Source organism: Trichechus manatus, unplaced genomic scaffold (genome assembly GCF_000243295.1).
Source record: "Trichechus manatus latirostris isolate Lorelei unplaced genomic scaffold, TriManLat1.0 scaffold00022, whole genome shotgun sequence".
Lineage (NCBI taxonomy): Eukaryota > Metazoa > Chordata > Mammalia > Sirenia > Trichechidae > Trichechus > Trichechus manatus.
Genome location: NW_004443958.1, coordinates 20,834,693 through 20,856,912, shown reverse-complemented (window position 1 = coordinate 20,856,912; position 22,220 = coordinate 20,834,693).

The following is a 22,220-nucleotide window of genomic DNA, read 5'->3' as shown; positions in this document are numbered from 1 at the left end:
CACTTCCAGTCTAGTTCGATATTCTGAATTATCTCACTGTAGTCCAGTTTTTAAAGTTAAAAGGGACAGAACATAAATTCAGTAAATCTTGTCATAGAGTGATGACGCATACTCTATTTAAAATAAAATCGAGAGATTTATTGAAAAACAGCTTGAGAGGCACTGAATCTCACCAAGTGAAATCCAGCACACTCCGAGGAGTTACAGGCATCCAGGCAATATTTATATTGTTAAATCAGGAACTAACAACATAGTGTTCAGACTGGCTTACTCTGGTGATTTATAAAAGTCAAAGGCGGGTTAACAAAAGCAGGGCTTTACAGTGATTGGTGAACACATGTGTGGGTTTACATGGTTGGTTTAAAGAGTCTATTGATTAGTTACTACTGGGCGATATGTGTGCTTTGTTGATTAGTCACTGCATGGTGACTTTAGGAGGTTTACAGGGTAGTTACAAAACCATCACAGGACATTCTTTTCTGCTAACATAGCTTTCTTGTACAATGTGGTTCCCCGGAGTGGCTTGCATAGCTTAGTTACAAAGAAAACATTTACAAAGGGTAACTGTTGCTATGGTAAAAGCAGAAGTCACCAAAAATGGAGTTCGAGCTCAAGCCTGAACCAACTTTCTCAGATACACCAGACAGCTCTGTTTTAAAAGCCCTTACACAATCTGTTAAGCTCATTTGGGTGTCTGCTGGGGTAGGAGGAGAAACTGTGAAGGTGAGGAACAAGTCCATTCTTTGGTCATGATTTCATCTCTTAAATCTGAGACTAGAGACACTAGTACCAGTTGCCATCAAGTTGACGCCAACTCATGATGAGCCCAAGTGTGTCAGAGTAGAACTGTCCTCCATAGCATTTTTTTGTGGCTGATTTTTAGATGTTGCCAGGCCTTTTTTCCAAGGTGCCGCTGGGTGGGCTCTAACCTCCAACCTCTCGGTTAGCAGCTGAGCGTGTTAACCATTTGTACCACCCAGGGATAAGAGTAGAGACAACTGGGCCCAATTTTTATATTCACTGAATGTATCAGAACAAAGCTGGGAGGGCTTTTTTCACTGCTACTGGGTGATTGAAGCAATTGGCAGGAAGAACAATTTGATGTGTTGGGACTTCAACCTTCCAATGAGCCCCTCTGGGGCTCCTCCTCTGCAGCTGTGGGGCATTTAGAGTTCATTTGCTCTTGGCTCATTCCAAAGGGCTCCTCCGCTGGCCAGCTCTGGCAAGTCTATTCCTTCCTCAAGTAAAATAAGCACCTTCCAACTACCTCAGATGTAAGCCAATGCACACATCTCCACAGATGGCACAGTTAAACCTGGAAGGACCCCTTGACACCCATTAGGAAGCTGAAATAAGAAAGCTAATGTTTCTCTGGATAATTTTCTAAATGATCAGAACCTGAGTATACCCCTTTTTTCTAAAAAGATGTTTTTTTAATTGAATTCTAAAACTCATTGTTGTGACTATTATGTCAATGCGTTGAGGGATGTCATTTCCAGTTGTGCTACACCAGTAAGTGAAGGTCCTGAAGGCCTTGCTCCATCTGCATCATTAAGGTCTACTGTACTTTGAGGAGGCAGCTCTTCCCCAGTTGTATTTTGAGTGCCTTCCAACCAAGAGGGCTCATCTTCCAGCACTATATCAGATAGTACACCTTCTCCTCACTTACTGAGTATCTCGTTATCCGACATTTTGCATTGACAACAATAGTAAAAAATCTACTCTCCAACTATTTTGTACATTAATGATGTACATCTAGCAATAACGAATGCAGGGGTGTAAGGTGAGAGTAACGCTGGCTGTGATGGGGATGTGTCAACTTGGCTGGGCCATGATTCTCAGTGGTTTGGCAGTTACGTAATGATGTAATTTGGAAGTTATATAATGATGTAATTCGGCAGTTATATAATGATGTAGTTATCATCCATTTTGTGATCTGATGTGGTCATCCTCCATTTTTGCATAATGTTGATTTTGCATAATGACCCAGTCTTTGGAACCTAACCATATCAATAAGTGAGGAGAAGCATAGTCTGTTGCGATCGAAAGGGTTTTCAGTGGCTAATTTTCTGAAGTAGATTGCCAGACCTTTCTTTCTAGTCTGTCTTAATCTGGAAGCTCTGCTGAAACCTGTCTATCATGGGTGACCCTGCTGGTATTTGAAATACTTGTGGCATAACTTCCAGCATCACACGAAGAACTGACAGATGGTCAGTGGGTATGGCCCAAAAGAGGTGCTAAAAAACATCTGTTGAACGACTCATGAAAGAGTAAATGAATGAGAAAGAAATCTAGAAACCAAAGAGAGAGACATAGAGTAGGAAAGGAGAGCAAAGAGAGAGAAAAGGAGAAATATAATGGCAAGAGTATTGGAGAAGAGAAACAGAGGTGACACTGAGTCAGGAATGCAGGGCAAGAGGTATTCTCAAGAGTAGGTGCTGTGTCTTTGGGATCTGTGTCGCCAGGTAGGGGAGAGGCCATGTTCATTTTCAGTGGGACCTCAGAGTGTATTTAGTTAAAAATAAGTGGGCTTGACTCTGGTTTCTTCATTCCTCAAATCCATTTGATGGGACCCTTGAGAGTCCAACCAGAGCACTTTGGGGAGTCAGAGGAAGCACCTGACCGGCGACACGGCAGAAGTGGTCCATCAAGGGGCTGGGGCCTGCCTGGCTGTGGAACAATGTGATTTCTCCCTTTGCCTCTGATGCTGTGCCAGAGTTATGAATAGTAGAGATGACCCATCTGGGCCTACTTAATGAATCCTGGGTAGAGAAAAGGCAGGGCATGTTGTGAATCTATTCTGGCAATCTCTACATTTCCCACAATGGCTTGTTCAAACCTCCTCAATGGGCTTCTGGCTCTGAACCCTGCCTTGGTTGGAAGTTTAACCTTTTTTGGAGCTTTGTCACTCTGATAATTCAGTCCTGGGTCTGGTTCTTAGCTTTCTTTGCCCTTTACTACAGGAGAAGAGAAGCCTCTTAATGTGCTACCAAGGAAGCCCCCTTGACTTTCACCCTTACCTTTTAATTTCTGTTTAATTATTCTCAGCTGTCCATTATTTTGTTTCCCTTGCATCCATCAAAACAGAAAAAGCACTCAATTCCAATATTCTGCTGTCCTTTATTATACTTACTATTGCCCCCATATTTTTCAAATGTCTGATGCAGCATACCAGCTCATGTATTTTTTTCATCAGTATTCCATCCCAGTTCACAATTAGTGCAAGTTTTAACTGTATACGCACCCCCTACCACCAGTGATGGGTCCTCACTGTCAGCCAGGGGAAGGGTGATCTAGCTCAAAATCCCATCATAGTATCTGCTCTCTTGGAGTACTCTTAGCACCAAATGACTCAGGGATCCCTGGGGCCTGGTCTCTGAATTGGAGATGAGCATTGTTGTTAATTGCTGTAGCCTCTAACTCATGGTGACTTTATGTATAGCAATAAAATGTTGCCTGGGCCTGTAGCATCTTCATGGTAGTTGGTATGTTTGAGTCCACTGCTGTGGCTTTTGTGGCAATCCATCTCATTGAGGGCTTCCCTTGTTTTCTCTGATCTTCACGTTTACCACCCATGATGTCCTTTCCTAGAGCCTGGTCTATCCTGATGACATGACCAAAGTACCATCATTGCTTCTAAGGAGCATTCTGGTCGTATTTCTTCTAAGACTTTGCTTGTTCTTCTGGCAGTCCACACTATATTCAATATTAGCATTCAGGATGTTTATTAGGAAGTGCTATTGGGATCACCACCTATGGAAGGGAAGGAAAGGGGGCAGGACTGTCAGAGGAGAATTCATGCTGTGAAGCAGTCCCAATGGAACCTGGCCAACCCTGTGGGGAGCTCTGAAGCTGAAATGGCTTTTCCAAGTTTTCCCTCACTGGGGCAAGAGGCCTGGCCTGGCCTTTCTACCCTTGTGGAGCACTCATTGATATGGGCCACCCTGGGAAGAGGGCCTCGTGTTGGATGAGGATACTCTCTTCAGGTGAAACAATCCTCATGTGGCTATTTAAAGTTAAATTTAAAATAATTAAAATTAAATAAAATTAAAACTTCAGTTCCTCTGTTGCACTAGTCTAAAATTTCAAGTGTTCAGTAGCTACGTGTGACACATGATTGCCATACTGAACAAGACAAATGCAGGACACTTCCATCACTGCAGAGAAAGTTCTATTAGACAAGCATGGTTCTAGAAGATCACCAGTGTATAAGACTTTTTGAGTTGGGCAGTTGTAGAATAAATCTAATTTTATTTTGGCATGGTGATTTTCTTTTTCCATTTTTATCTGTTTTTTTTTTTTTTTTTTTTCTTAGATGAGTCTGAAGGACTAATATCCTGGGGTGGTTAGTCCTGGGGAAGCAGGAGAACATGTGATAAGAAGAGAATTTGGTTCTGTTATTAGAGTATGTAGATTGAACCAGGCCTCAGAATTAAATGTCCACAAGGGCACAACTTGAGGAAGGAGCATTCTGTAGTTGGTCTCGCTGGGAATCTTCAGAGGCACTGACTTCGACACTACTAACAACAGGAGGAAACTGATGCGCCTTACATTTCTGTCAGTATTGGGGAGGGTAAGTGCAGTAGCATAGTAGACTTTTTGTTGAGACTTCGCCCAATTGCGTTTAAATTCACAGACCATAGTTTCTGTCAGCTGTCATGAGAAAGAATATGATTAAGCACTTGCTGGGTGCAATATTCTATCCATGTCAATTAGATCAACTTGGCTAATCATGCTCACGTCTTTTTTTTCCCTTATTCTCCTTTTCGACCAGTTACAGTTAAAAGGGTATTAAAATCTCCAACTATGATTATTTTAATATTGTCAGTTCTTGCTTTATATATACTGAAGCTATGTTATTAGAGTTAAACAAATTTAAGATTATTTTGCCTTTCTGTTGAAGTTTCTTGTCTGATAGTATAGCTTTACGAGCTTTCTTTTGGTTGGTATTTGCATGGTATATATTTTCCATCCTTCTATTATTAACTTTTCCGTGTCCTTATATTTAAAGTATGTCTCTTGTAAGCAGCATATGTATTTATTTTTCCTGTCCGATGATTTGTTTTGTCTTTTTGATTGAATTATTTGGTTTGTTTATATTTAATGCAATTACTATTATATGTGAATTTAAATAGCCACCATACTATTAGTTTTTTTATTTGTCCCACCTATTGTATGTTCTTTTTATCTAGTATTTCTTGACTTCTTTTGGATATATTGCTTTTTATTTAATTTTCTCCTCTTTGCTCATTAGTTATATGTTCTTGTATTATCCTGGTGGGAGTTATATAGGCATTTCAACATGCACTACTGAATTATTGTAAACCAGTGTAAAATAGTACTTTTTCATTTCTGGACTTTAAGAAATTTTAACACCATTTACCCCCTCCTACCTTTTTGCCTATTGTTATCCTATATAATATTTAATCCTATACAATATATTTAAATACCATATAATAATATTATTATAGTTATTGTTTTAGAGTCTATATTAATTTAAATTTACCCACATATTTACCATCTATATTTCCTTTCTATTGATATGATATTGAGCTCCTGTACCCATGTTTTCCTTTTCTATAGAATTTTGGCCCCCAACCTGTAGCTGAATGAGGTTTTGTGATGATTTCAAGTAGTTATTTTTTTAAAAAAACAAACAAACATTTATCCTGCTTTTGTATCATTCTTGGCAAGAGTGTTAAAATCAATGAACTAGCTTTCCATGGCCGGGATTTGCTATTTGTTGCCTAATTTTTTAATTTATATTTCCATTTGGCTACTATAACATCCTTCAGCTGGGTTTCTTCTGCCTCTTTGTTGGCTCCACTGCACTCTCCTTTGTTGGCTCCCATACTTGAAGTTCTCTTGGTCCTCTTCTTTTTATTCTTTCAAATTCACTTAGTCCCATGACTACCACCTATATGCTAAAGAGTCCCCAACGTTTATGTCCAGAGCATGACAAGTTAGCTCCCCCTTTTGCATGCTCCCGTGACATCCCATAATCCCCCAATTATAGCAGTCATCACATATTAATTACAGATAATCAGTAAATAATCTGATTCTACAATATAGAATTTGAGGGTAGAATTACTTAAAGTAGGCCAGGATTTAACCAGGGCCCCAGATGTTACTGACACTGTTGAGATTCAAGAAGCTCTTGACAGGAGGGTGGGAACCTGATCAAGCTGGCCCTCTGAGAACACTAGATTATTTATAAAACACATTGGAGAAACAACTGAATTGGTTCTGCAGTGAAGTGCAATGTCTTCAGTGATGAAGCTTTATTACTTCTAATCCCACTTGTACCAGCTGTGGAAAGCTATTTATACCTTTGGTTGTATGGATGCCTTTGTACTGGCTGACTTGCTTCTCTCCTGGGGATATCACGAGGACAAGCTTAGAAATGTTGCTTTGGCAGACTGTGACTCAAGTGCTTTGTGAATGTTCAAGGTTAGGATCAGTTAATCATGGTCTGAGAGGCATTGGGTTGTTCTGGAAAGAGAAATGAACTAAGAGGTAGGGGACCTGGGTTCAAATAGGGTGAGCTTGTTTTTGCATTTTCATGTTTGTAAAATGACCAAGTGTCATCATTAATTTCTCTCTCAGCTCCTTTCCCCACAGACTAAATTAGTATAAGGTATAAAAAGACAGAAAAGCAAAGCTATCACTTTGAGGACTACGGTGTGCCTGACCCAGCCATGATATTTTTAATCGCCTCATATGCATGAGAAAGCTGAACAATGAATAAGGAAGACTGAAGAAGAACTAATATGTTTGAATTATGGTGTTGGCGAAGAATATTGAATATACTATGGACTGCCAGAAGAATGAACAAATCTGTCTTGGAAGAAGTCCAGCCAGAGTGCTCTTTGGAAGCAAGGATGGCGAGACTTTGTCTCACGTACTTTGGACATGTTATCCCAGGAGGGACCAGTCCCTGGAGAAGGACATCATGCTTGATAAAGTAGAGGGTCAGCGAAAAAGAGGAAGACCCTTGACAAGATGGATTGACACAGTGGCTGCAGCAATGGATTCAAACATAGCAGTGAGGATGGCACAGGACCGGGCAGTGTTTCATTCTGTTGTACATAGGGTTGCTATGTGTTGGAACTGACTCGACAGCACCTAACAACAACAACGACAGAGACCAAAAGTGTGGGATTTGCAAAAGTCAGCATCTTATTTAATGGGGAAATGGCAGAGGCCTGCCTGCTTGATGGGAAGAGTTGCAAAGTCACATTGCAAGAGGAGTGGGTCCAGGGAAGGGGGTTGAAGTCTTTGGTTTTTGTAGTCTACCACAGTGTAAAATGGTGGTTGTTATAGACTGAATTGTGTCCCCCCAAAGTATGTGTCAATTTGGCTGGGCCATGATTCCCAGTATTGTGTGGTTTTCCACCATTTTGTCATCTGATGTGATTTTCCAATGTGTTATAAATCCTACCTCTATGATGTTAATGAGGCAGGACTCAATCTACAAGATTAGGTTGTATTTTAAGTCAATCTCTTTTGAGACATAAAAGAGAGAAGTGAGCAGAGAGACGGGAGACCTCATACCACAAAGAAACAAGAGCCAAGAGAATAGCACGTTCTTTGGACCCAGGGTCTCTGTACTGAGAAGCTCCTAGACCAGGGAAGATTGATGACAAAGAACTTCTCCCAGAGCCAACAGAGAGAGAAAGCTCTCTCCTGGAGCTGGCAGCCTGAATTCGGACTTCTAGCCTCCTAGACTGTGAGAGAATAAATTTCTGTTTGTTGAAGGCATCCACTTGTGGTATTCTGTTACAGCAGCACTTGATAACCAAGACAGTGGTCAATGCTTTGGAGCAATCGAAGGAATAGGAGTGTGGGGAAGGGTGAGAGGAGCCCTGGTGATGCAATTGTTAAGCCCTCAGCTGCAAACCGAAAGGTCTGTGCTTCCAACCCACCAGCCATAAAGATTATAGCCTAGAAAACCCTATGGGGCAGTTCTACTCTGTACTATAGTGTTGCTATGAGTCAAAATCGACTCGACAGCACACAACAGCAACAACAAGGCCTCATTGCAAAGGTTACATTTGAGCCACACCTGCACTTCCACAACCCAGGGAGTAGCAAGTATTCAAAAAGCCACACAAGATCCAGGAGGTACGATGGCAGTGTAAGTAGCTCTATGCTCCTGTCCACCTATAGAAGCCCCCCAAAACAAGCAGGAACTGGCAGAACCAATTTTGTCAGAACTTTGGAAACCAGCCAAAGATTTACCACAACCAGACAAACACTAAATCAAGAAAATGATGATTTAAAAATGGTAGGAAAACCTTGCAGTGTTTTCTCCTAGCCCATGCCACACTCCTTCCCCAGCTCAATAGCAGTCTTAAAGCTGCAGTGGTAGCCCTCCTGGAGAGAGACCCTGGTCCCTGGCTCTGGAGGAAGCAGAACAGACTATATTCAGCAATGACGGTGTCTGCTCCCACCTGTCTAGCGGCTCCTTGAAGGACCGACTCAAGGTAGTGGCTTCTCTTTGATCTATCTCTGAATTCACATAGAGCTGAACAGTGGCAGGCATTATCCAAAAACTGTCACTAAAACTCATTTCTTTAGCTACCTGGGCTAAAGAAAACTACTGAGGCTTGTAACAGATGCCTAAGGACTGGAGCTAGGAGGTTAAACAGAAGGAGACAGTTTCTTTGGGAAATTAGGGCATTGGAAAGCACCCATGCACATGAGGAATTCCTGGTGGTGTAGTGGTTAAGAGCTTGGCTGCTAACCAAAAGGTTGGCAGTTCTAATCCACCAGCTGCTCCTCAGATACCCTATGGGGCAGTTCTACTCTGTCCTATAGGGTCGCTATATGTTGGAATTGACTCGATGGCAACGAGTTTGGTTTTTTTGGTTTACACATGCCCAGGAAATACCTGAGAAGACCCTGTGTTTTCATTTTGGTCTGATCCATAGGCTCAGTGCAAGCCTTGATAGATATTTTGTTTATTCACTCACCATTTAGTGGACATTTTGGTTGTTTCCCGTTTTTTGGATATTATGAATAATGCTACTATGAACATTCATTTGTAGTCTTTGTGTGGACATATGTTTTCATTTCTCTTGGGTAGACACCTAGGAGTGGAATTGCTGGCTCATATAGTACTTTTATTTTGAACTTTTTAAGAAAATTCCAAAACGTTTTTCAAAGTGGCGGTAACATTTTATATTACCACCAGCAATGCATGAGAGTTCCCATTTCCTCATATTCTCACCAACATTTGGTATTGCCTGTCTTACTTGCTACAGCCATTGTAGTGCATGTGAAATGTTATATCATTGTTTATTTGTTCTAACAGTTTTTTTTTGTGTGTATGGATTCCTTAGGATTATATATGTATGTAATTGTATATAATATATGTAATCATATATATATATATGATAATGTCTGTAAATAAAAATATTTTTACTTCATCCTTTCCAATCAGGATGACTTGTACTTATTTTTTTTTCTGCCAGGTTGCACTGGCTAGAACCAATAGTACTATGTTGAATAGAAGATGCAAGGATCAACATCCTTGCTTTGTTCCTGGTCTTAAGAGGGGAACTCATTGAATTTTTCACCATTAGTTATGATGTTCATTGTGGTTTTTCATAGGTGGTTTCTATCAGGTTGAGGAAGTTTCCTTCTGTTCCAAGTTTGTTGGGAATTTTTATAATGAATTTGTCTTGGGTTTTGTCAAATACTTTTTCTGTATCTACTGAATGTTCATATGGTTTTGTCTTTTATTCTTATTAATATGATGTACTACATAATTGATTTTTGGATCTCAAACCAACTTTGCATTTCTGGGATAAATCCCAGTTGTTCATGGTGTATAATTATTTTATTTGTGGTTGGATTTGATTTGATACTTTTTTTGAGGATTTTTGCATTTATATCATGAAGGCTGTTGGTCTATAGGTTTTCTTCATTGTGGTTTCTTTATCTGGGTTTGGTATCAGGGTGATATTGGCTTGATAGAATGAATTGAGAAGTATCCTTTCTTCCTTTATTTTCTGGAAAACCCAGAATATCTGACAGAATACTGGAGAAGAACAGAGCTGGAGGACTGACACTGTCTGACTCTGAGATTTACTACAGTGATCAAACAGTGTGTTATTGGCAAAGGAACAAAGAGATCAGTGGAACAGAATAGACAGCCCAGAAATAGACTTATATGAATACAGTCCATTGATCTTTGACAAAGGAGCAAAGGCAATTCAATAGAGTAAGGATAGTCATTTTCAACAAATGCTACTGGTACAACTGCACATCCATGTGCAGAAAAATAAATCTAGACACAGGGCTCATGTTTCACAAAAATTAACTCAAAATGGATCATAGACCAACTGTAAGATGCAAAACTCTACAAATTTCAGAAGACAACATAGGGGAAAATCCGGGCGACCTTGGGTTTGGCAATGACTTTTGATACAGCATCAGGAGCATGATTTGTAAAAGAAAAAGTTGATAAGTTGGACTTCATTAAAAGTAAAAACTTGTGCTCTGCGAAAGATAATGTTAAGAGAACAAACAGAGAAGCCACAGACTAGGGGAAAACATTTGCAGAACTCATACCTGATGAAGGACTTGTATCCAAGAGATACAAAGAACTCTTAAACTCAACAATAAGAAAGCAAATGACCCAGTTACAAAATGGGCAAGAGATCTGAACAGAAACCTCACCAAACAAGATATACAGATGACAAATAAGCATATTAAAAAATGCTCAACATCATATATCATTAAAGACTTCACATCAAAACAACAATGACATACTGCTACACACCTATTAGCATGGCTAAAATCCAGAACACTGACAACACCAAATGCTGGCAAGAATATGGAGCATCAGGAACTCTCATTCATTGCTGGTGGGAATGCAGAATGGTATAGCCACTTTGGAAGACAGTCTGACAGTTTCTTACAAAGCTAAACATAGTCTTACCATATGATCCAGTAACCATGCTTCTAGATACTTACCCAAATGAGTTGAAAACGGGTGTCCGCATAAAAATTTGCATGAATGTTTATAGCAACTTTATTCATAATTGTTGAAATTTGGAAGGAACCAAGAGGACCTTCAATAGGTGAATGGATAAACAAACTATGGTACATGCATACAGTGGAGTATTATTCAGTGATTAAAAAAAAAAAGAGCTATCAAGTCATGAAAAGACATGGAGGAATCTTAAATGCATACTGCTAAATGAAAGAGGGGCACCCTGGTGGTGCAGTGGTTAAGCTCTTGGCTGCTAACCAAAAGGTCGTTAGTTCAAATCCGCCAGCTGCTCCTTGGAAACCCTATGGGGCAGTACTACTCTGTCCTATAGGGTCAGTATGAGTTGGAATCAATTCGATGGCAGTGAATAAAGTGAAAGACGAGTCCCTGGGTGGTATAAATGGTTAACATGCTTGGCTGCTAACCGAAAGGTTGGAGGTTCTGGTTTACCCAGAAGTACCTTGGAAGTACGGCCTGACCATTTACTCCAAAAAGTCAGCCGTTGAAAACCCTGTGGAGAACAGTTCCACTCTGACTCATGTGAGATTGCCAGGAGTTGGGAGGTGACTCGACAGCAACAGGGTTTTTAAGTGAAAAAAAGCCCGTCTGAAAAAGCTACAAAGTGTATGATTCCAACGATGCGACATTCGGGAAAGATAAAACTATAGAAATAGTGAAATGATCAGTGGTTGCTAGGGACTTGGAGTGGGGGGAAGGGAGAAGGATAAATAGGTGGAACAGGGGGCATTTATAGGGCAGTGAAACTCTTCTGTGAGATACTGTAATGGCAGATACGTGTTATTATGCATTTGTTGAAACCCATCGAGCTGCACAACACAAAGAGCAACCCTAATGTGAATTCTCAGTATGGATTCATCAGTTGTAGCAAACGTGCCACAGGAGTGCAAGCTGTTAACAGGAGAAGCAGTGTGTGTGTGTGTGTGTGTGTGTGTGTGTGTGTGTGTGTGTGTGTGTGTGTGGTGTACGGGGAGCAGGTGGATGGGAACTCTCTGTACAAAATTTTCCGGAAACTAAAATTGCTCAAAAAAATAAAAGCATTAGAAGAAAAGGAAAGAAGGAAGGAAAAAGACAGACAGAAGGCAGGCAGACAGAAGGACAGACAGACAAAACAACAAGAAAGGAAGGAAGGAAGAAGGAAGGCAGAAAGAGACCACCACTAAGCCAAACCAGGCATTTAGAAATTGAAACGCCAGTTTACCAACACGGAGCTACAATGAAGCAGTCGAAGAAGAAGAAGAAAATAGTGAAATGGATTAAGCTGCATTTTTCCAAGCTGCTCCATCTCTGAAGCTAGCAGGGCCTGGGGACACCTGGACAACTTGCTGGAGAAATGTCTCAGCTGTGTCTTCTTTTTGCAGAGATGCTGGTCCCTCTTCTCATTACAGACAGATGTCTGCTGGTTACAGCCCCCGCAGCCGGGCAGGGATCATTCTGCACTGACAGCTTCTTCGCCTCTGAAGGGTGTGCGTGAAGCCCTGACTTTCACAGCCATCTCTCCCCCTGCGCCCCGACTTTGTGCCTTCAGAATCCAGCCCCCGGCTGCGCTCTGCCCTTGAACCTGCTTACATGGCTCTCACGGGGAATAGGAGCCAGGAGCCGTCTGCTCGCATCAGAAGGGAGAATTTAGCCAGGGAGACTTACAAGCTCCCCGTTACTGCCACCGATCTCTCTGTGAGAGGCAATCTATCTCGCTCTGCTGGGAGAGCTTTGCAAGGCCAGGCCCACCGGCATAAGGTCTCTCTGGGGGCGTGTTTCCCGAGCGTTCTAAGCTGTCCTGGCACTGTAACACCAAGACTCTCCCAGGTGAGGCACTGGAATCAGCACGGGCGGTTAGGGAGGGCTTCTCAGCTGCTAGGGCAGAATTCAAAAGCTGCTGTGCACAGCATCTTGCAAAGTGAAGTTACTTTTTATCCAATTGTGGGAAGGCAGTATATTCTAGTGGTTAAGAGCATAAACTCTGCGGTCAGACCGTCTGGGCTCCATTCTGGTTTGGCCAGTTACGAACTGAATGATTTAGGCTAAGTTACTAACCTCCCCGAGTCTTCGCTTCCTCGTTAGCACAATGGAAAGGACAATGGTGCTTATTTGCAACGTCGTGTTGTCCTTGGGTGGCACAAACAGTTTGAGTTTGACTACTAAGTGACAGATTGGTGGTTCAAACCCACCTAAGTGGCTCTGCGGAAGAAGGGCCTGGTGATCTGTGTCTGTAAAGATTGCAGCCAAAAAACCCTATAGAGCTTTGGTTCTACCCTGTAATGCATAGAGTTGCTATGAGATGGAATTGACTCAACGGCAGCGGGTTTGATTTTTTGGTTTTATAGCGTTGCTGGGAGAACTAGATCATGCTTATAAAGTCCTCAGCACACTACCTGGCACATCGAAAGCACTCAATCCATGGTGCTGCTTCTTATTACTGTTCTTAGTGAGCCGGCACAACTCTGCCCTGCACAACTCCAGGAGGCGCCATCATGTCGTACTCAATGTAGTCAAGGCAAAAGGTGTCTCTGGAGCTGTGTAGTGAGGTCACTGGTTCCTGCCTCACTGCCGGCCCAGTTCATTCTCCGAAAGTCAGACCTCCCACCCTCCCAGGAATCTTGTATTGTCTTCACCTGCAGCTGAGGTGTATAAGTCTCCCTCCATCTTTACTGCCTGCTCCCAGCCAGGCCCCTAGCCCTGCTCTCTGCTGCCCTTGCTGGCCCTTCAAGGTCTACACCTACGCTGGGCATCTGAGGTTCTTTATAGCTAGTTGGGACTACCACTGTTGGCCTTGCCAATCCAGTTCTGTGCTGTAACATAGAGACTCAGAACCATATAGTGGCTCCAACACAACAGGAACTTCTCTCTTGTCTGTGAAGTGGTCTAACGTGAATGTTACTGGTTGGCACTTGGCTAGACTTCATGTGGTGATTCAGGGCCCAGGCTCCACCACCTTCTACCATCTTGCCGTCAACACCCACTTCTTCAACGCCTCAGCCCGGGGGTGCACGCACCACCTCTGCTCCTGTCTTTTGGTGAGAATTAGTCTCATGGCTTCATGTAAATGCAAGGGGAGCTGGGAAGTGAAGTCCCAGAATGAGCAGCGGCTGTCCAGTGTCAACCCACTACTCTGGAAGGCGAAACTCAAATTTCACGGCGAGCTAGCCATCTCTGTCTCTGGTTTATGGGGCTAAGGTGCCCTTTTATGTATTAGAGAAATAACCAAGTGAGGCCGGAAATCCCAACAGAAAGGGATGGTTTCCTATACCTCAGCATGAGGATGAACAGGACTCTGACCCAAAGACAACACACCTAGGCCTGAACACACAGAATGGTCTCATCTCGGGGCACAGACATTGTGCCCTTTTGCTCATGCCGAGGCTGAAGACAGTGGCCTCAAAGCACATGCTCAAGTCACTTCCTTTTCAAAGCTAAACTCCTTGGTGTGTCTACTCTCTGCCTTGGTGGTGGAGCTGGAACCATCGACCACCTTTCAGGCCTCTCCATTATCCAGCCCCAAACATCTGTCAAGCCTTAGCTCTCATATGCCTCTTCATGCACATGAGCTTACATAGCCTGTACTTTCCTGCTGTCACACCTTATGGGGCCCTTCACTTGAGTTGCATCTTCCTCTCCTTCTCCACCTGCCGAATTCCTGCCCATTTATCACTCACTTAAAATGCAGGACTTGGAACCAGTTCATTCTGGTTTGACCCCCTCCTGAGAATTTGCGTTTCCACCTCGGGTATGCTAAATCAGAATCTACATTTTAGCATGATCCCCGGGTGATTCTTATGTATAAAATCCCCCAAAAACCCAAACCCACTGCCGTTGAGTTGATTCTGACTCATAGCGACCCTGTCGGACAGGGTAGAACTGCCCCACAGGGTTTCCAAGGCTGAAAGTCTTTATGGGAGCAGACTGCCACATCTTTCTCCCACTGAGCTGGGGCAGATTATCCAATAGGCAGGGTAAGCACAGTGTTTACCTTCTGTAGTGAACAATTTCACATGGGTTTCGCCATGCCACATCAATGTGAAACCCATGCGAAATTGTTCACTACAGATTAGGAAGTAAGCACAAGTAAGCCTGTGCTTACCTTGTTTACTGGGTCATCTGCCCTGGTCAGGGACTGTAAATTTGAAAAGAAGCTTTGATTCTGTAGGAAGGTGCTGCAGGGTTGGGAGAGAGATAGATGCTAGCCAGACCTAGAAGTAGACTCTCCAATGTGGTGAAAAAATGTGAAATTGTTCACTACAGATGATTCAGTAAGCAAGGTAAGCACTGTGCTTACCTTGCCTATTGGATAATCTGCCCCTAGGTGGAGTGGCTGGCAGGTTTGAACCACCAACCTTTCAGTTAGCAGGGCTCCTTTTCTTATGAATACATCTACATTTTAACAAGATCCCCAGGTGATTCTTAGGTATACATATGATTCAGTATATCTGGGGGTGGAAATGCAAATTCTCAGCAGGGGGTCGAAGTCCTGTTAAAATGCTACATTCTCAGAAAAAGCTGCTGTGATTTTCTAAGTCAGAATACACCCCCCTTCTTGTTACCCACCTAGCAAGTTGACCAGTAGTCCACTTGGTTGCCTCTGATGGGTTGTAAACTTCATGGGCCAAGGGGCTGTCTTATTTGGAATGCGTTTGGATGGCACTTCACATACACCATCTGCTTCCCATTTAGCTGATTGTGTTGGCCACTGCGCCATAGAGCTGGTCAGCGAGGCTGGTTCCTTGTTGGGACATAAACTGATCAGGTGTGACTTGAATGGATCAGCTGCTTGCTAAATGGACTCTTCGTTAGTGGATTTGATAACGATTGTGGACAAATACAGACAGGTGTCCTTGCTCGGCGCTTCTCAAACTTCATTGTGCTTGCAAATCACATGGGGATCTTGTTAAAATGTTGACTCTGATTTAGCATGTCTGGGGTGGAACCTGGGATTCTGCATTTCCGACAAGCTCTCAGGTGATGGGAGAGCTGCTGGTCTGCAGCACACACTGCGAGTAGCAAGATCTCCCATTTTGTGAATAATTTGCTTTGAAGTCATTCAAAAGTTGTTCTTTGAATGTGGCTTACATTGTGAATTTCCTGATGCTTTTAATCCCAGCTGCTTTTGTAGAGACATAGGTAAACAAAACAAAAACCGTTGCCTTCAAAAGGTCACGGAAGCTCCACAGACACATCCGAACTCCCTGAGGGACCGAATTACTGGACTGAGGGCTGTGGGGACTATGGTCTAGGGGAAAATCTAGCTCAATTGGCATAACATAGTTTATAAAGAAAATGTTCTACCTTCTACCTTTGTGAGTAGTGTCTAGGGTCTTAAAAGCCTGTGAGCGGCCATCTAAGATACTCCACTGGTCTCACTCCTTCAGGAGCAAGGGAGAATGAAAAAGACTAAAGACACAAGGGAAAGATTAGTCCAAAGGACTAATGGACCACAACTACCACGGCCTCCACCAGACTGAGTCCAGTACAACTAGATGGTGTCTGGCTACCACCACCGACTGCTCTGACAGGGATCACAATAGAGGATCCTGGACAGAGCTGGAGAAAAATGTAGAATAAAATTCTAACTCACAAAAAAAGACCAGACTTACTGGCCTGACAGAGACTGGAAAAACCCTGAGAGTATTGCCTCCGAACACTTTTAACTCAGTAATGAAGTCACTCCTGAGGTTCACCGTCCAGCCAAAGATTATACAGGCCCATAAAACAAAACGAGACTAAAGGGGCACACCAGCCCAGGGGCAAGGACTAGAAGGCAGGAGGGGACAGGAAAGCTGGTAATAGGGAACCCAAGGTCGAGAAGGGAGAGTGTTGACATGTCGTGAGGTTGTTAACCAATGTCATAAAACAATATGTGTACCAACAGTTTAAGGAGAAACTACTTTGTTCTGTAAACTTTCATCTAAAGAAAAACCATTGACTTCAAGTTGATTTGAACTCATGGTGAACCCCATGCATTACGGAGTAGAACTGTGCTCCATAGGGTTTTTTAGGCTATAATTTTTACTGAAGCAGTTTTCTAGGCCTTTCTTTCACAGCACTGCTGGGTGAGTTTGAACCACAAACCTTTAGGTTAGCAGCCAATCACAAACCTCTTGTGCGACTCAGGCTTCTAGAGACGCACGTATATGGTTAAAAAGAAGCAAATTCAAGCCATCTGCTTTTTGTTTTATTATCCTGCAGTCCTCTCAGAATAGACCAACAATAATGACAATTGTAATAATGGACAAAATTTACTGATGACTTGTTATAATGCAGTTGGTACATTAGGTACATTGGCTCAGACAGTCCTCACAGAAACGCTACTGTTACTCTTCCCATTTTACACATAAGGAAGCTGAAGATTAGAAAGCTTAAGAACCTTTCTGAGAAACACACAGTAAGTTTCAGAGCCCAGATTGAAACATACCTGTGTCTGATTCCAAAGAACTGAGTGAGTTCTGACAACTACACTGTCCTGCCTCACTCATCCCTCCTCTGTTCCGGGGGTTTGGTTTATTCCATTTCATATGTGCTCTCTCTTGTGCACGCACGCACACACATATGCACACACACACACATGGACACACACACTCTCACACATGTGCATGTGCACGCACGCACACATTCACACGTGCACATGCACACACACCTGCACTCATGTACACGCACACACTCATATGCACACCATACATACACATACACACTAGCATGCATGCACATACATATGCACACATGTACACATGCACACACTCATGTGTGTACACTTATATGCACACACTCACACACACATAATCACATGTGTGCACACACTCATGCACACATGTACACACCCACATGCGTGACACACTCATGTGCATATGCACATGGATGCAGGCACACACACAAACACACACATACCACCCCCACGACAAATAGCCCTGGACAGATGGTTGGAGGCTCCCTCCAGATGCCTAGTGTCGAGGTAGAATACATATCTGTATACAAAAGTCTTCTCTGCCAGATGCTATGAGTCACTGCCACCCTCCCTGGCTATTTTGATTACAAACTGTGATCCTCTTGGATGGCTCCCTGCAGACTTGCTGGACCTTCCTCACCTCAGCTTGTCAGGGCTCAGGAACCCGTTGGTCATGTTACTCTGAGTTAATTGCCTCCTGGGGTGATTTTTCTCTTGCTTGAACATCTCCAAACACTAAATCACTCCTGGAGTTCCTATCACATCAGGGATGTTTTCTGCCTGGGTTGGTGTCATTCAACATTAAATCTTCTCTCCTCGGGAGTAAAGGTTAGTTTTTCACACATTTAATTTATAGACCCAAGTAGGGAAGGAAGAAGGCACCAGGAAGGGTTTCATTACGTGCCTTGATAATTCTTCAGCCTGTTAGGATTTTGAACTAAGATGATGATGATGATGATGATGATGACAATAAAAATAACAACAAAATAGTACTAACACGAATAATAGCAACATCAGCAAAATCCCTTATGTTTTGTTGGGCATAATCACTGACAATGCACTTTCATATTTGTTGTTGTTTTCTTGCAATAGACCAGAGAGGTTACCAGAGACGGTGCTAATCAGACAGCCCCACAGATGTAAGTCCCGGAGACCTTCAGCCTTCAGGTCACCCTGTTCACCCCCATGTCAGGACTGATGAAGCAGCATGCTCTGGTGTTGAAAGGCTGGGCAGATACGCCCGTGTCTGAATCACAGCTCTGCCACTTACTGGTGGGGAGAACTAGGCTACCACACTGAGCCCGTCTAAACTCAACTTCCTCGTCTCTAAAATGGGAAAGCCTCTGATGATTCTTTAAGTAGGGAGAATAAATGGACTCTCCCCAGTCTCTCACACTTGGTGCATGCTCACCCCTCCCAAGTACTCCACCTGCACACAAGTTCTAGTTTCAGGCTCTGCTCTTTAAATTTTTATTTTCTAGTCTTTATTGGTATCTGCAACAATGGGCTCAAACAGAACAATGATTGTGAGGATGGCGAAGGACTGGGCAGTGTTTGCTCTGTTGTACATAGTGTTGCTATGAGTCGGAATGGACTCGACAGCACCTAACAACAACAATCACCTTTACTGTCGTGAAATAGATGTATATATACACACACATACATTTCTTTGGTGAAATGTCTGTTTAAGTCCTGTGTTAGGCTCTGCTTTTGAGGATGCTGGAAATACCCCATATAAAGCAGATCCTCTAGATGGGATTCTGGAATAAGAAGACTCACCAAATCAGATGATAATAACAACCCAATTGGTAATTTAAGTAAGTGTGGTGTTGATAATACCTGCAGGCACGTAGCAAGGGTAATGAGTGCCCAGGGGCAATCTCTAAGTTGAGCCCCCCAACTCAATTTCAAGATGAATAGATGCTGATAGTGGCAATGCATCAGCAGAAACGCCTTCCGCCCTCTTGTCCAGCTGCCTCAATCAGACACCCTCCATGTTTGTGGTGCCTCGGAATGCCATTCTGTGCCATGTCGGGCACCCCCTTGGACTTGCCGCCAGGGGCAAGTGCCCCTTCTGTCCCCCACCCCCCACACCTCTGAATACCTGGCATACTGGAGCATCAAAACTACTACAACTTTCATCTGGAATGAACGAATGCAGGTTGGAGGGAAAGCCCTGCATTATGATTGTGCAGTAGCTTTAGTGCATGAATAGCATGGGGAACAATGATGATTATAAGAATTGAGAAGTTGGCTGGATTATGTCAATGGCTTTGGAAGCCTTTACAAAGTTAAATGACAGGCTCAAATCAGCTCTCAACTCCTGGCACAATGTAAAGTGGGAATGACTCTGGAGCAGAGTTTAAAGAGACCCTCACTCCTGCAGTAGCAGGAAGACTATAGTAAATCAAGCTCAGGATTGAACTGTAAAGGTGGCAGAGCTGCAAAGGAGACTGTATGCACAGCCTCTGCAGGTCTCCAATGTCAAGGGTCCTGAGAGGGAAAGAAAAAGGTCCTGAGACTTGGGATGGGGCATTTGAGTGGAGGGTGTGGGCATCTTAAATCTCCAGATTTCTCTGAACCTTCCAGGTTGGCAGAAGCAGCTCCCTTCCCCTTGGTAGAGGACAGAAGCCTCATGTAGAAACTCATGTGGAGACCTTATCTGAGACAGATGACTTGGGCCATGATGCTTATCCCCCTCAGGATCTGCCCCTGCTTTCCTCTGCTGTCTCCAAGCCAACAGACTCAGACCTCAGCATATGCAATGCTAGGTAAATAAGTTTATATATGGATAGAGTAGTCATTCATTCAACGGATATTTTTTGGGCATCCCCTAAGTAGGGAATACAGTGTCTGCTCTTGGAGGAAATAGCTTAGTCACTGAAAGAATTGCAGGATCTGACTAATGTGCATGTACTGGAATAGAGCAGCAGGTCTGGCAGTGGCTCTTGAGGGTCTTAGAGGACTTAAATTGTATGCTGGAGAGGGTGAAATTATTGATGGGGAGGCACTCTTCTATGACTCAAGATTTAATGTCCTGGCAAAGACACCTTGGAGCCAGTCCTAATCTTTTGTTGGGATGACTCCCTGAGACTTGAAAACAGTCATGGCCTAATGAGATGAAGGCACTTGACAATTGTAGCAGAGAAATGAGGAGGGGCTCAGAAGGCTTGGAGAGATGGGAGGAGGAGGATGGGTTTCTTATGTGAGACCGGAGGACACGCTACCTGACTATGCTCCCCAGGAGGTTGCGTAGGACGGCACATCCTTCACTTAGGCAGTAAGGAATATCCTGCTGAGGGGGCATGGCATCTTTGCAAAGTCCAGTGTCACTGATGGCATTCACAGATGATGCCCTGGAACCCGGTATGATAGGTTCTGGACTAGCAGGAGCCAAGTGTCAACATACCATCATCAGAGTCTGGATGACATACTTACTATAAGGGGACAGCAAGCCTGGAGGGGTAACCAGAGCATGTACCAAGGGGCATAGAGATGTACAGGTAGCTGAATAAAGTGTCACATGACTTGTATAGCTGGAAAAAATCAAGAGCTGGTGAAGAGAAAGGCGAAGCTAGCCATCATAATGAAAAATTGTGACCTGCCACCCAGTTTCTAGATGGTTTTCAGACCCAGAGCCCATTGTTTGAGAGGAGAAGAAACCTCGCAGAAGAAACCTGCAAAACAGCAGCAAACAATATAGTAGCAATTCCCCCAATCTTTCCCCAAAAGACGTGTGGTCATTTACCAGAAGGACAGTATGCTGTATGTTGCAGAAACCAGACTTTTCAAATCCCCTATGAGTAGCTTTTCCTGTAAAGATTATAGCCTGGGAAACCCTATGGGACAGTTCTACTCTGTCCTATAAGGTTGTTATGAGTCAGAATCAATTTGACAGTACATAACACATACACCCACACCGCCAGCTGACAGAAGAGGACAGACCTGTGGGTCTGGTTACTAGATGAGTCAGCATGAAAGATGAGGGTGTGAACCCAAATGGACTGCTGCCAAACTGCAGCCCCACTCATGGGTGGCCTCCAAAGCACAAAGAGAAATGGAAAGTGTGATTGTTAAATTTGTGTGTCAATTTGGCTGAGCCATGGTTCTCAGTGGTTTGGCAGTTGTATAATGATGTAATCACTTCCATAATGAGATCTGATATAATGTGATCACCTCCATGGGATCTGCTGTGAGTAGCCAAACAGTTGAAAGGGAGTTTCCTTGGGGATGTGGCCTGCATCCAGTGTAGGTGGACTTTCTGGCAAGGCCCACAGGCTTTTGTTCACTCTGGATCCTGCAGCTGGCTCCTGTTCGTCTGACCTCTGGTTCTTGGGACTTGAACTAGCAGCTTGCCTGCTGATCTTGGGATTTTTTGGCCTCTGCAGTCTGTGAGCCAGTGACGTGTTGTCTCACCTGCTGATCTTGGGTTCTCCAGCCCCTGCAGCTACGTGAGTCAGGAGAAGCCTCTAGCCTGACCCACGGACTTGGGATTTTCCAGCCTCTACAACTGTGTGAGTTGTTTCCTTGATATAAATCTTTCTCTCTCTCTCTCTCTGTATATAGATGCTTACTGGTTTTGCTTTTCTAGAGAACTCAGCCTAAGATAGAAGGTAATCCTCTCAGCAGGCAGAGCTAATCACCATCTAATATACAATGCATTCTTTTTTAATTTTATTGTACTTCAGGTGAAGGCTTACAGAACAAATAGTTTCTCATGAAACAGTAGTACACATGTTGTTTTATGACATTGGTTAACAACCCCAC